A 15539-nucleotide genomic window follows, 5' to 3' on the forward strand; every position below is an offset into this window, starting at 1 on the left:
TTTTGATATTTGATATATTTAAAATAAATGAATTTGTTCTCACAGAGTACTTTTGGCAAGTAATTCAATCCATCCTTCTGTATAATATTATTTCTGCCACCCTTAGAGGCTTCCACTTCCAGAAAAAAACACAGCTTTTTGAATTTTCAACTCCTCAGAGCAACACAAATGATGCACATGCAAGTCTAATATATGAGTATGAAAATTCAGGTTACTTTCCCCATTGTGCAAATTTTGAACTGTTTGTAAGATAGAATCTATATGATAAACACATATATATTCCTAAAGTTATAATAAATCTCAGTAGAACTTCCAAAACCAAAATGATTTTAAGTATAGGAAGGTAACTATGATTGTGTGTTTTCATATGTTAAAAAACGTGACATATAAGTCACAATTTTAGTGTTCTTTTTAGGCTGATTATCGTAGCACAATCAAGGGTAGATTATTACGTGCCGAATGCGCTCAAGGATGATCCATAGTCCATAAAGCTAATATTTCATTATTTAGATAAACACCAGCTGAAACGCAAGCCAGAGTGTGCCAGGGGCAGCAAGGCAGCCAGGCCAGAGAGTAGGGCTATTCACGTGTGCACGGTCCCTTAAGAACCCCCCACTCGTCATCCTGAACACCCCTTCACCACACCCTGACAGGCGTGGTTAAGTATACCTGTAGCCGGTCCTTAGGAGGCATGGTTACGGTGTCTCCCTACAATTCCCCTTTTAGTCTAAAAGAGGATTAAAACTTAATAGTGTAAAATATCCAAAATTAACAACCATAAAGGTGAAATACAAGAAGATACAATAATCTGCTATTATGCATCTTAACTATGTCTATTCCAGCTAAGCCCTAAAGTCATGTGGAAAGGGTATCTAACTTGAACACCTCCTTCCAATCCCAACTCTAAACAATAAGAAAGTTATTCCTAACTAGACTTACATTACCCTAATAAACAATAGTGGGGAACAGGGACATAGCATCTTCTAAGTTACTTCCTGCTGAAATGGGATGATGGTAGCCTCGTGGGGTCCTGTGGGAAAAAATGTTAGTACAGGGAAAGTCTCTAATGGGTTATCTCCAGTCCATGTTAGATGGAATTTGCTTGATTGAAGATCTAGGTTGAAATCCTCAACTTGAATTGAAATCAGTACTCGAGGCTCGGGTCGGAGTGTCAGTCGAAATGGAGTAAGTTGGATCCAGTGCAGTCGAAGAGGTATGGCCCAATTCCTTTTCCGGAGCATCCAGGGATTGTCGTCAGGCGGGTCTTCATTGGCTGTATGGGACTCAAACATAAGTGTCAGCAGAGAAATGTTTGCTTGCACATGTATATGTACTGAGAAAGGCAACCATTGAAAAACGACAATTATGAGAGGGTGTAGACCTTGAAAGAAAGAGCCAAGAAAAGACAAAAAATAGTCCTCAAATTCTTCATTTATTCTGTATTATATCAATTGGCTTCTTGATATAACACAGAAACTTTAAAATTTAGTTAAATAACATGCTTGGATTTTAGGGGAGGAAAGCCAAATCCAACTCTAAATCCAGCTTTGATTTAATTTAATAGGGACTAGGAGATGAAGAGAAATAGAGTTATTTGAGAGACAGCTGTAAAGTTTACCATATGGCACGTTCCTTTTGTTTGATGGTTATAGCTACCTTATTTCCTTTAAGTATCTACCCATGTAGTGTCCTTTGACTTCTGGAGGTGGGTTTTTCTGTGAAGATAAAAACGAAGCACTTCCCATTCCTTTGGGAGGCTTTCATTTGGTTCATGAGATAAACCTCAGTAAATACCTGTCAGTCGTCCTTATCGAGAAGGTTGTCTTTTTCAACTCGAATCTTGATCAATTTTGATGGTATCTAAAGATTTTCTTCTCCTGTGGAAAAAATGCAAAACCCCTACCCCAACGTAACACATGTCTGGGTTTCCATACCGAGGTTAGTACATCTTTGAAGTACACTGGTTGATTCACTTTAGCAGTTTTTTCCGTAGTCCAGTGTATTTCTGCAGCTGTTGGTCCTTTGTCATTGGCATTAAGAAAGTTTAGTGTCAATAAAGCATTATGCAGCTGGGCGGTGGTGGTGCACGCCTTTAATCCCAGCACTCGGGAGGCAGAGACAGGCAGATCTCTGTGAATTCCAGACCAGCCTGGTCTACAAGAGCTAGTTCCAGGACAGCCTCCAAAGCCACAGAGAAACCCTGTCTCGAAAAACCAAAAAAAATAAAAAAATAAAAAATAAATAAAGCATTATGCAACCTGTGTTTGGGGGGTTTTGACTTCCCAGCTTGCCTATGGAGCATCTCCTTAAGTGTCCTATTAGACCTCTCAACAACAGCTTGTTCTATCGGATTGTGTGGTATACCTGTGACATGCTTTATGTTATAATATTTGAAGAACTGTTCCATTTTTGTGGAGACATATGCTGGAACATTGTCAGTTTTTATCTGTGCAGGTATGCCCATAACTGCCATTATCTAGTAGGTGTGTAATAACGGAAACAACTTTTTCAGAGTTGAGAGCAGTAGCCCATTGGAAACCTGAAAATGTGTCAATGGTATGATGCACATATTTCAAATTTCCAAATTCTGTAAAGTGAAAGACATCCATTTGCCAGATCTCATTCCTCTGAATGCCTTTAGGATTACAGCCTGCTGGCAGCAAAGTTTGGTTATAAAAGGAACAAGTAGGACAGTTTCTCATTATCTCTTTGGCTTATTGCCAAGTGATGGAGAATTCCTTCTTTAAACCTTTGCTATTTACATGATGCTTTTTATGAAAATCTGAGTCTTCTAGCACAGTGCCAATTAATAAACGATCAATCTCGTCATTGCCTTGTGCTAGTGGACCTGGCAGACCCGTATGGGATCTGACATGTGTAATGTACAGAGGATTACTTCTGTTTCTGATTGTTTCCTGTAATTGTAAGAACAACGACGTTAGTTCAGTATTATCAGGGATGAATTCTGCAGTCTCTATGTGCAAGACGATTCTCTCTGCATATTGGGAATCAGTAACTATGTTAAGAGGTTCTGTGAAATCCATAAGCACCATGAGAATTGCATATAATTCTGCCTTCTGTACAGATGTGTACGGTCTTTGAACTATTTTACTTACCTCACCTGCTTTATAACCAGCCTTACCTGATTTGTTAGCATCAGTGTAGAAGGTAAGAACTCCAGAAATAGGAGTTTGTCTTACAATGCGTGGAAGAATCCAGACTGGTTTTTTTTTTATGAATTTAATTCTGTTGGTTTGGGGATAGTTGTTACTAATTGTTCCCAAAAAGTCGGTAAGAGCTATTTGCCAATATTCATTATCCTTCCATAAGGAGGAAATCTCATCATTAGTTAAAGGTACTATAATTTCTGCTGGATCTTTTCCAGTCAGCTGACGAAGTCTTAATTTGCCCTTTAAAATCAAATCAGAAATCTTTTCTATATACGTCTTTAACTTTTTATTTTGTTTATGTGGCAGAAATATCCGTTCTAACATAGTGTCTTCCCTCTACATTAGAATTCCAGAAGGATATTCTTTGGATGGCAAGATGACCAGAATGCAGTCTAAATCAAGGTTTATCCGATCTACATGCGCATCCAATATTCTGTTTTCTACCCATTGTAACTCTTTTTCTGCCTCAGCAAATAATATTCCTGGATTGTTTAGGTCCTTATCACCTTTTAGTGCCATTTTTAAATGCTTTAAGTCATGTCCTTCTACACCAATAATCGTCTGTAATTGAGAAATTTCTCCTAGTAGCTTCTGAAGACTGTTAAGAGTTTGATAACAGTATCTTCTAACTTGCACCTTCTGTGGTCTAATTCTTTGTAAGTCTATCTTATATCCTAAATAGTTAGTAGAATCTCCTCTTTGTATCTTTTCTGGGGATATTTGTAACCCCCATCTAGGCAGAACTTCCTCCACCATTTCAAACATACGTTCCAAAGTTTCCTCATTAGAATCCGATAAAAAGATATTATCCATATACTGATAAACAAGAGATTGTGGAAATTTTTTACGAATTATTTCCAAAGGTTGTTGTACAAAGTATTGACACAAAGTAGGATTATTTAGCATCCCCTAAGGTAAAACCTTCCATTGGTATCTCCGAACTGGCTATGAGTTATTAAGAGTTGGTACAGTAAATGCAAATTTCTCTCTATCACTTTCTTGTAATGGTATAGTGAAAAATCATTCTTTCAGGTCAATTACTATGATCGGCCATCCTTTAGATATTAAGGAAGGCAGTGGCATTCCAGGCTGTAGAGAGCCCATAGGTTGAATTACCTTATTTATGGCTCTCAGGTCTGTCATCATTCTCCAGTTACCTGACTTCTTCTTGATAACAAATACAGGAGAATTCCAAGGGCTGGTAGATTGCTCTATGTGACCAGCCTCTAGCTGTTCCTGTACTAACTTTTCTAGAGCCTCTAGCTTTTCAGAGGTCAAAGGCCATTGCTCTATCCAGACAGGTTCATCTGCAAACCATTTTAATGGCAGGGCCTTTGGTTCCTCTGAAGGCCTATCGTTTGTATTTAGTGTCTGTACAGCCTGAATAGTTGGTAACAATTTTCCATGGCATCTTATCCGATCCTTCCTACTATCCAGCTATTTTCTAGAATTCTTATCTGACATTGGAAGGATGTTAATTTGAGTATTACATTACTGTAAGAGATCACCACCCTAGAGATTTATAGCTATATCTGCCATGTATGGTTTCAGTCTCCCTTTCTGTCCTTCCGGTCCAATGCAGACCACAGAGTTAACACTCCATCGAACTCTAGATAGAGTACCAATTCCTAAAAATTGTACATTTGCCTCTTTAAGAGGCCAAGTCTGAGGCCAAGACTTTTGAGTAATAATAGTCACTTCAGCCCCAGCGTCTACTAAGCCTTTAATAACTTTACCATTGATTTTTATTTCTAACCGAGGCCTAGAATCATCAATAGAAGCTTGCCAAAATATGCATTTCTCATTTTTCCACTCATATTTGATTCTTCATCACTATTCAAACTACCATCTGAAGCAGTATCATTTTTCACAATAGGCAAGGAACTATCTATTCGTTCTGTGAGAGATTGTCTCCCACTGCCATTGGGAATGATCGGACCTTTCTTGATGTGGGGGACTGCTGGAGGCCCCCTTCAGAGTTTCCTGATGTTAACAGGTTCCCTTGCATGTCCCTAGTCGATCTGCATTCATTAGTCCAGTGTCTGCCCTTACCACATCTCCTACATAACCCAGAGGCAAAGACCTTTTGCATGGGGAATTGTTAGAATTTTTGCCTACAATTTCTCCTTATATGTCCCATTCTAACATAGCTGAAACATCTATTCTCCTGATTCTTCCGTGGACTCCTGGAGCATGCTCTTCCTATGCGAGGCTCTGAGTCATGGAAGAGATGAACAGTGGCCTCTTGATACCTGTATGAGTTCCTGTAAGGTGCTTCTCCTTCCCAAGTCCTTATGTCATTATCTCTCCTAATCTCCTGCTGGCTTTTACCCTCTTGGGACAGCTTCCCCTGCCTAGATTCCAGCATCTTGCATGTGACAGTCAATGTGGGCAGTATGCAGAACTCATTCTTCTAGTGGAGCTGATCTGACCTTTAAAGGCAAAAGTATTCTCTTGCATATTGGGTTTGCATTGTCATAAGCTAAGGTGTACATAATTGAATGTCGTATCGATGAATCTGTTACTTGTATGTCTACTGCTCTGGTCAACTGGTCTAAGAAGTCCTTAAATGGTTCTGTTTGTCCCTGTTCTATTTTGGTATAAGCTTCTAGTCATTCTCCCGGCTCATGAACCTTATCCCATGCATTTAGTGCTGCTTTCCTGCATAGGGACAGCATATGGTCATCATATTCAGCCTGAACCTGTGGGTCAGCATAAATACCTTCTCCTAGGATCTTCTGAAGGGGCACATCAATTCCATCCCTAATGGCCTGCCGCTCTAGGAGTTTTCCCTCTTCTCTAAGCAATACTTTCCATTCAATTTGGTAAGAATTCTCAAGGACAGCTGACACCAATCCTACCCAATCTGCGGCTGTCACCCTGTTAAAGGTGGCCCATGAATGCAACAGCTGTTTTATGTATGGGCTATGAAGGCCATATGAGACAACTGATTCTTTAATATGCTTAAGATCTTTCAACTGGATTGGTTGCCATGCATATGCTGTCTGCCCCTGGGAGTATCTTTTTGTTGGTTGCTTTTCCACCACCATGGCCGGGTAGACTAGAGGTGTAATTGCTTTAGAATGATTGAAATACCTGCTCGAAGTAGGCACCTCAGATTGGAGCGAGTCTACCTCCTCTTTGTCAAATCGATCCTTCAGCCTGGCCAAGACATCCTCATGGGAGGTTTTAATCTCACTCATCATGAAAGATTCAAGCACGTCTCTAAGTTTACCTTAAACTCTCAGTGGAGAACAGTTTTCTAAGGCCTTGAAATAGTACTTTGAAACAACAGCAACTTCATATGACTAACCCACCACCACCACCCAAGACTCAGGGAAATTTCTGAACATGGTATGAATGTTCATCTCATAGCCTCTGGGTCTTACCTGTGTAAGATCTGCACAAGATGAAGCCAGGCAGAACTGCAGCTTGGGTGAGGAGGGCCTTTGAGGGTCAGCTCCTAGATAAGGGGCCATTGGCAATTGATAGCTGCAGGGGGAGTAAAGCATCTCTCTTTCATTGAGGTGGCTCATACTGCAGTGGATGTCACACATCCCTGTGCATTTAGGCATCATTAACTGGGGTTATTTACATCCAAAAATAAAGAGTGCATGAAACTTTGAGGGACATAGGATGGAGGAAAGGTTGGAGAGAGATAGTGGTGGATGGATAAGATCAATAGACATTGAGCAAATGTGTGAAACTATCATGGAATAAAGAATACTAAGCTAACAAATTCTCTAATGCATTAAAAGGGGATTGGTTGTCTAAATTGATTATTCATGTATCCAGCCACTTGAATTAGAAGGTTCTAACACTAAGAAAAAATACAGGAACAAGTTTTTGGAAACATAGTCCAGTTTAGAGAAAATTGAGAATGGGCACAAAGTGAAGCAGAGGTAAAAGACTTGGCAATGAGCTTGCTATTGTAGGAGCCATCAAATAGTTAAATGGACAGTGTCCAAATGACTTAGCAAGGCCACATGTGACACAAACAAATGCTAGGAGCAAGACCAAAGAACGTAATGGGAAAGACATAGCAACCTCTCTAAAAGAAAATTAGGCAGAGGATAATGAAATGACACAAGAGTCTCAATTGCAATTGGTGGCTCCATAAACAGATCCTAACCTTCCTAGAAAAGGAACTGAAGAAAGAGTAGCCAGACAGACCAATGTTTCAGAAAAGACTACTAATAAGGAAAATTAGTCAAAAAGGCAGAGTCAGGAAAACTTGGATACAGTCCATGTTCTATAAGATGGAAAGTGGAGAGACTCTTAAATGCATACATGTACACGCAGGCCTTAACTAACCAATACCCACAGGCAGCACCAGGTGATGAAGACAAAATCAATGCTAAGTCAGCCAAAACTTTCTCATCTGTTTTGAATCGCTCCCTCCTCATCATGTTCTCCATGCAATTGCCAATCCCTACAAAGTTTACCCCCAAAGAGTCTTTAAGAGCATCTATTTCCCAGACCTCACTATTAGAATCTTGATTATCTTTCATAATTTGTCTTCAGCCATAGAACATTCTTCACTCAATCCAGTTTTCCATCATAATCTTAATGTTCCTTTTCTAAACCACATAGCCGACTATGCTGCATTCCCCTGGGGGGAAGAAAACCTTAAACAATTTCCCATTTGTACTTTTCAACATTGTTTCCTAGCCAGCTGACATGATAAATTTTAAAGGCATAACAAAAAATTCTATGAAGAAATTCTGGGTTTTAAAATCCACTAAATATTTTGAGGGAAGCCAAACGAACTTTTATAGCATGTTGTTACTTTGAATTCTATCACATAGGCACATCCTTCTAAAATGTCATGGGAGGACTGATGACAGCGTATCAGATACAGCTGAAGGAAGATTTGGTGAACAGAAAGGCAGTTCAGAGTAAAACAAAACAGACACAGGTTGTGAAGAAAGAGGCTTAAAAGGAAGAAGTACTGGAAATGTCATTGTAGTGTAGCAAGAATTCTAGAAAGAAAGGATGGCAACATTAAAAAAACACAAAATTTTTGTAGAAACAGGGCTATTGTTTCCTCCAGATAAGGGAAGGTAGCAGTCCACAGAATCAAGAAGTTAATGCAGAATAAACTAATGAAAATCCCTGTTCAGAAGACAAAGGAACAGTGGACTATAATATGTACAAATATACATGCACACACACACACACACACACACACACACACACACACACAGAGAGAGAGAATATGAATATATATATATCACATTCTTTTCCCACTCCAACCAGATCCTCCCCCAACTGAAATGATGGAAGTCTGAAAGCAGTGGAATAAGAGGCAAGTGCTGAAAGATACACAACTGGTGAACCAGATTCCTATGCCTGGGACATGAGGTGAAATAAAAAATACTTCTTGACGAATAAAAAGTGAGATAGTTTCCCATGAGAATAAAATTTACCACAAGAAATCCTAAAGCAAGCATTTCTAGAAGAAAGTGATTCCAGGCAAAGCTTGAACTGCAAGAAAGTATGTGGAACACATAAAAAAAATTAAATTTTTAGGTAAATCTAAGTGAATGCCAAATACTTTCTTCCAACTTGAAACAAAATAATTAAGATAAGAATAAAAATATGACCAGAGAGGGATGGAGTTTATGCTTTTTAAAATAATTATTTCAGAAAAGGGTAAAGTCAACTAAATTTAGATTTTTAAACAACTTTAGTTTTGAAAGTAGCCTCTACATAGTACAAATACAAACTCAAAGTTGGTTGAGAGTAAAGAATAAAAGCAAAAGAAGAAACTAATTAGCTGCAAAGAAAGCAAGCAGGAAAGGTGCTCATAGAAACAATGGGAAGATAGAATATGTTAGATATTAGATATAAGTTCAGATGTGTCATTAAACAGTTGCAGTTGGCTAAATGACACAGGTAATAAATACTATCAAATATAAAAGAATCTTCTAAAACACATGGACATAGAAAACTTTAAAAGAATGAGGAAATGTACTTCATTTGTATAAAGTGAACCCCGATGTCAATAAAGGTGCCTTAGCCCTTGAGGAAACAGTGGTATGAAACAGTCACTGTGAAGAAACAGGTGATAAACTAACCAAACAAATGAAGCCAAAACATTAAAGGCAAAAATGACTATGGTAGCTGTGAATGTATGAAAATATGACTGTGACATCTTTGTTTTTTATCACTTTTTTATCTTCTGAGATTATAATTACATCATTTCTCCTTTTCTTTGTTCCCTTCAAATCTTCTCATATGTCCCTCCCTTCTTGCTTTCAAATTCATGGCTTCTTTTTTTCACTAATTGGTGTTACATTCACACACACACACACACACACACACACACACGGATATATTTGTGTGCATATATATATATATATATATATAATATATATATATATATATATTATACATATACATATACGTTTTTATTATATACATTCCTAATTATAGCCTGCTTGGTCTATATAATGTCATTTGTATGTATGTTTTCAGGGCTGACCATTTGGTACTGGATAACCAATTCATGTGCTCTTCCCTGAGGAAGACCATAAATAGCAATCAAATGTAGCTAATTTAAATTTGAAATTTTAGACTTTGACATCAAATCTTATTCATGACTCCCCCCCTCAAACTTTGCCTCCTGAGGTAGTATGATTATATCTTATAGAAATAACACTGAACCACACTCATTGTAACGTACTGAATTTTTGTATTTTGAAATGTGCTTTCTTTTTCCATAGGAAGTCTATTCCTTTGGATTTTCCTTGTTAGATGCACATGCAGCCACCTTCTCTGAGAAGTCTAAAGAATGGTTTTGAGAATTGCCACAGATGCGATCATTGCCTCTGCCAGCCACCCATGGCTTCCAAGTATGGCAAGATGGAAATAGAACCTGTAAGAGTTGGTAGCACTGAATGAGTTCATATGGCTGGGGCCCTATTCCAAGTGCTGGTATCATAACAACATGAGGAGATACCTGAGCACACTCAACACCAAGAAAAGGAGGCTGCTTCAACACTTTGAAGCATCTCACCAGATGCCTCATCAGTGGGTCAATCACAGGATTACAATCTTCTTATCAATAAGAAAATAATCTTATGGACTAAGGTCCCTTGGTCTGTTTTTCCTACCTATGACAACCTGGAGAGTCAACTACTTACTAACTGATGTTAATGTCTTTCTTGTGCTAAATGTACTACTTATTTCTCTATCTGCCTAACTGCTTGACACTCCTCCAATTCCAGCCTTTAGTTACTCTTACAAGACACTGTTCTAATGTCAGATTCTCCAGGCAATAGTGGGCTCTCATGGGTTAATGGCTATATTCAAGTACCAACTCTCTGAGACCAGTAAATATGATCTTATTTGAAAATAAACTGTAGCTGTAATTGAGTTAGGATGTATTAGAGTGGGCCCTAATTCAATGCCTGGTGCTGGTACAGGAAAGAAATCGTGGAGGCAGAAATAGATACATATGGGAAATGTCATGTTAAAAGGGAGGCACAGATTGGAACTGTTTCCCGAAATCCAGGGGCACTAAGTATTGACAGCAAACACAAGAAATAAGGAGAGAGATGGCTATGTTTTTGTTCTGAGCCCCACAAAAGCATTCCACCCCACAGACATCTGGATTTTAGAATTTAATGCTCTAGAACAATAAAATGATAAATCTCTGTTATTTTAAGATATTCTGTTTTGCTAGGATTTTTTGACAGCAGCTCTAGGAAGCTAATACAATAGCCAACATTTCTTCTTTCTCTAATATGGACAAAATAAAATTAAGGCTCTATGTCTTCCTCATAGAGCCTTATAATTTTCTTTTACTCTATGTATGTGTAAATGTGTGTGGTACACATACATGCATATGTGCATGTCCTTGTGTGTTGGATATATGTGTAGAGAGGTGCATGAGTACATATGTGAGTATGGAGGTCAGAGGTCAGTATTGGGTGCATTCTTGGATCACTCTCCACCTGTTGTACATTGAAACAAAGTCTCCCATTTGAGCCCAGTGCTTGATGACTCTACTGGTCTACCTAGCTAGTCTTTACTCCCAAGTGCTTGGATTAAAGGCAAGTCACCACACTCTCCTGGCATTCACTTTACCTAGGCCCTGGAGATCTGAAGGGCAGTCCTCATACTTGATACTTGTGTAGAAAGACCTTTCTCTATTATGCCATTTCCCTGCCTCCCAGACTCTGATTTCTTAAGTCAGGGGATAAATGTTTGTTCACGGTCTGTTTTGCATGCCAAGCACTAACTAGATGAGAGAAAGGAGCAAACAGTAAAGATGATGATTTCATGACATCCCTGAGATGATAAGAAAAAAACAAAACAAAAATCAAAACAACAGCAACAACAACAAGAGAAACCTGACAAAATTTTTATTATCATCATTATTATTATCAAAGCAGAACCAAGTGTTTCAAGTGGAGAATTTAGAAGGGACAGCTACATTGTCAGGAATTCACAATTCCTATGAAAGTTTCCCTGCAGAGGAGTCCTCAGGAGCCAAGAGTCTGAACCAGGTCTTTAGGAACTGACTGAAGATCATACATAGAGGACCAGTACGAGATGAGGAGGCTGGGGAGACACAATGACAGAGCTTTATTAACATTTGCTGATTGTTTTGGTTGCTATGAATTAGAGGGGATGGTGGTGAAAGGAATGGAAAGACAAGGAGGAGGTAGGCAATGGAAGCAATGGTCCAGGAAAAATGCAGTGTCTATAATGGGGGATACTGCAGTGCGAATTTTGGTAGAGATCATCTAGAAATACTTTGGAGAAGATATGCAAAAGTGAGTTAGGGACCCACAGCACATTACTGTAGCACACAGTGCCTTGTTTTTTTAACTTGCCCGTGGTTTTAGTGGAAGAGATTGTCCAGAGTTATCTTTTAACACTTAGAACAAATCTCACTTGTTTATTCAAATCCAGGCACACGTGCTCGTCATTACTGAGATACTTTTCTCTCTCATAAGCAAGGATTGGTATTACGTAGACATTAGTTCCATTCTCTTTGGGTGGTCTTTCCAGAAACGTTATTCTTAATTAATCTGTCACCACTCTGTCCCTTTCTTAAAGCATAGGAAAGTGTCTCAGGGCTGACATGGTAGAACCTGGGGTAAAATCTTAGCCAAGAAGCACAAAGCCATACCAACTGATCATCGCTTGTCTCCTGTTTCACAGGTGATTCTGATGAGCAAGAATGCTCTGTGGCCTTGACACCACAGCTCATATTCACACTCTACATCTTCTGGGTAAATAGTACCCAAGGTTGTGCTGGGGTTTCTAGTAAGCCAAAAGATATGCAAAGCCGTGTGGTGCTGAAGAAAGAATCAACTAAGTACCAAGGTGAGCTGCTCAATGTCTCTTCCAGGGCTTAATTATATCCTTTAAGGCAGAACTCACAAAAGGTACTTACAGTTCAAGCACTGCTGTATTTCCCACGTGTTCCCCACAATAGACCTTTAAAAGTGGCAATCAAGCATTTTAAAACCACAGCATCCTTGGTTTTGTATATTTTGAAAATTAAAAATAGGACTCTAACAATGCTGGGCATTTGCTCCCTGGCTGAGAGCTGGTTAGACCCCTCTCTTTGTTCAAGGCCCGTGCTGGCTATCTAGTTAAGAACCTACTGGCTCACTTCCCTCATTTCTAGATCTTGGAGTCTGAGCTTTAGAGTTGGTAAACCCTGATCTAAGATCACTGCAAATATCAGATAACTACTCTCAGCACCCCAGGGTAGTGGGCAACAGACTAGGGAGGTGCTGAAGATACTTTGAACCAGTACACAGCACTCCAAAGGTTCAAAGCTCCTAAAGACTATTCCTATTATTATGCTGCTTGTTTCAAGTTGACAACCCGACCTCCCTGCCTCCAGAGATGCTACTTTAAAAGCCAGATACTGTGCAGCAGCCACAGTACATTTATTTTTTTCAAACTCACTTCCAGCTTCTGGCTGAAAAGGTGTTTACAAAGGCAAAACGGTTCCCTAACACATGGTAAAGGAAAAAAATCATTTGGAAACATGAAAACAAAACAAAAACTGTTGTTTCTCCATTCTCTGTATACCTTGAAGTCTTAATTGTTTGTTTGCTGAATAGGTAAACTACTCATATCAAACTAAGACTTGTGAGGACTGTAGATATGGCTCATCGGTTGAGAGAACCTGCTGCATAAGCTTGAGGACCAGAATTCAAATCCTAACACCCACATAGCTAGCGAGTGGGGCTTCAAATATATAATTATAACCCAGTCTCTTAGAGGAAGAGACAGGAGGGCCACTGAGGCTTCATGGCTTCCAGTCTAGCCAAGAAAATGAAAACTCAAGTTCAAGGGAAGACCCTTCCTCAAAGGAATATGTGGGAAGTGATGAAATAGGACACTCGGTGCCCTCTTGTAGCCTCTGCATACATGTACAAGCACACATACCTATATGTGCACAAAACACACAAATCAATACACGGTGAGGGGCTGAAAACATAGGTCAGCCATTAAGGGCACCAGACAACCCAGGCTCAATTCCCACCAATCATATGGCAGTTCACAACCATCTGTAACTCCAGTTCCATGGAACCTGATGCCTACTTCTGGCCTCTGTGGGTACCAGATACATTTGTGATCCATAGACATACATGCTGGGAGACACTGATACTCATAAAATAAGAAAACAAAGCTTAAAGATAAGCATATAAATAAATATATCATTAGAATGATAACAAGAAAACCAGCATTTTGATGAGAAAATTTCATTTAGGAAACCTTCAGTATCTTTCCTATAAATAAGACGTTTCTATGACTTCAACATTGGATAGCTTAGTGGAAAATATTCTAGAACCAATATAAGAAGGATTTCACTTAATTGTGCAAGATTATCACCCTTCAATTCAGCTGAAATCTCCTCTGAATTCAAACTGGCTCATAAATCCCATCTCACTTTCAATTTTAACCAAATTAAATGATGTCTAACTTATGTCTTCTTAGAGTGAAGTGCAAGAATGGTCCCCACTGTTTTTTTTTTTTTTTAAAGCTTTACTTTCATAAGGCTAAAACCATTTAAGGAATATTTTTGGCTTAAGGATTATTTTTGACTAGAGGATGGCCAGTGCTTATATATCACCTTTCCCAACATTTATTTAAAATATAATTTCTTAATATGAAAAATAAGGAAGACAGGCATACTGGCAAGAGCACAAGTGGGTAGAGAACAAGTAACAGTAAAAAGCAAATGATTGGACAGAAAGACAGACAAACTGATCTCTAGAAATACAGAAAACAAAGATGGGGAGTTAGGAAGGGAAGTGGAGTTGATAAAGATGTCACCAAAGTACCAGTTAGAATTAATGTTTTTCTCTACATCTTCCAAAACCCACATGAGGAATAAGAAATACGAGCCAACAACTCCTTCCCTGCCTCAAGATAACTGTTTTCTAGGTCTCTTAGTCTGAGTTCTACTCAACCGACAAGGCAGAGGATAACATAGACAACTTCAGGACACCAAACACCTCTTCAGACACTAAACACCCAAAGTCAAATGACTACAGACCAGAATTAACTAGCCTTAATTTCATTCCCATTCTGTATAGCTTCTATCTGAGCCCATTAATGCTAGATTAAAAGACATTTTATGTGGGGTTTGTTCTTCATTGGGGGTGTATAGATAACCTGGGTTTTAGGGAGAAATTTGGTTTATCCAAATAACCTTTCCTCTTGTGAATTTCCTCTTTAAGGACCTCTAGAATCTTCATACAGGCATATTTGAGGTTCTTTTCTTGTGCTTCAGTTATGTTAGAATACCCAGGGCCTGTTGCGTTTGGACAGCTGAACTCTAGTGGAGACATATTGCTCTGGCTGTTACTTACTGTGGGTTTTTTTCTTTTTGTACTGGTATCTAGGCATCTGGGAATTTGTTGACTATAGGTCTAGGTGCTGATGTCTGGATTTATCTTTGTTTCATAGGTATTTTGTTTTTTGGTCTGTTTCTTCTCTAGGTTTTTGGTGAGTGTGATGCTTATGTGTTGCCTGTCTCCCTGACCCTGCTCAGCTGGTTTGTGACCAGGGAATGACTGCTGGTATTGAAGGCTGGGTTAGTAGGATGAGTTGGAGGAAGGAAGGTTGGAGGAGGAGAACTTTGTGATCAATTGGTGATGGGGTCCAGGTTTTCTGCTATAGAGCTGGGTATGAGATTGGAGGATTGGATCTGAGGGAGAAGATGGGTTTGGATCACCTGTCAGTTTATTTGTCTGCATTCATGTGGTCAAAGGACAACCTCGGATCTCATACCTCAGATGTCACCTGCCTTTTTTGAAAGACAGGGTCTCTCATTGGCATGGAACTCACCTAGTAGGCTAAGCTGGGGAGCAAGCCACCCCAGGAATC

The 15539-nt window shown here is 39.1% G+C and overlaps 1 pseudogene; it reads left to right on the top strand.

The window, feature by feature from the left end:
- Window positions 1-15226, top strand: part of LOC100764241 — a 69624-nt pseudogene extending 54398 nt beyond the window's left edge.
- The last annotated feature ends 313 nt before the right edge of the window (window positions 15227-15539 follow it).

This window comes from Cricetulus griseus (genome assembly GCF_003668045.3).
Source record: "Cricetulus griseus strain 17A/GY chromosome 1 unlocalized genomic scaffold, alternate assembly CriGri-PICRH-1.0 chr1_0, whole genome shotgun sequence".
Taxonomy (NCBI): domain Eukaryota; kingdom Metazoa; phylum Chordata; class Mammalia; order Rodentia; family Cricetidae; genus Cricetulus; species Cricetulus griseus.